Source organism: Engystomops pustulosus, unplaced genomic scaffold, assembly GCF_040894005.1.
Source record: "Engystomops pustulosus unplaced genomic scaffold, aEngPut4.maternal MAT_SCAFFOLD_351, whole genome shotgun sequence".
NCBI lineage: Eukaryota > Metazoa > Chordata > Amphibia > Anura > Leptodactylidae > Engystomops > Engystomops pustulosus.
Genome location: NW_027285230.1, coordinates 19,696 through 20,000, shown reverse-complemented (window position 1 = coordinate 20,000; position 305 = coordinate 19,696).

The following is a 305-nucleotide window of genomic DNA, read 5'->3' as shown; positions in this document are numbered from 1 at the left end:
GCTTTCCCCACTCAGTTCAGCCAAGAAGTGGCGCTCGACTCTCACCTCCATCAGCACCTCCGAAGCTCGGACAGCTCCTGTAGGCTGCGCATAGAAGGAAAGCATTGGACGCTCAACTTCAGCACCTCGAGTGTCGGACGGCTCCACCACCACCTCTCCACACTGTTAAGCGAGAGAGACGATAGGAGCCGTCGCGACGTACCCATGCAGCGCCGCCCGCCAACGCACAGAGGAGCGGAGGGGATCGGGCGCCAGGTCCGGGGGAAGGCTGGGAGGGAAGCTACGGCGCTGCTACCCAGCTTTCA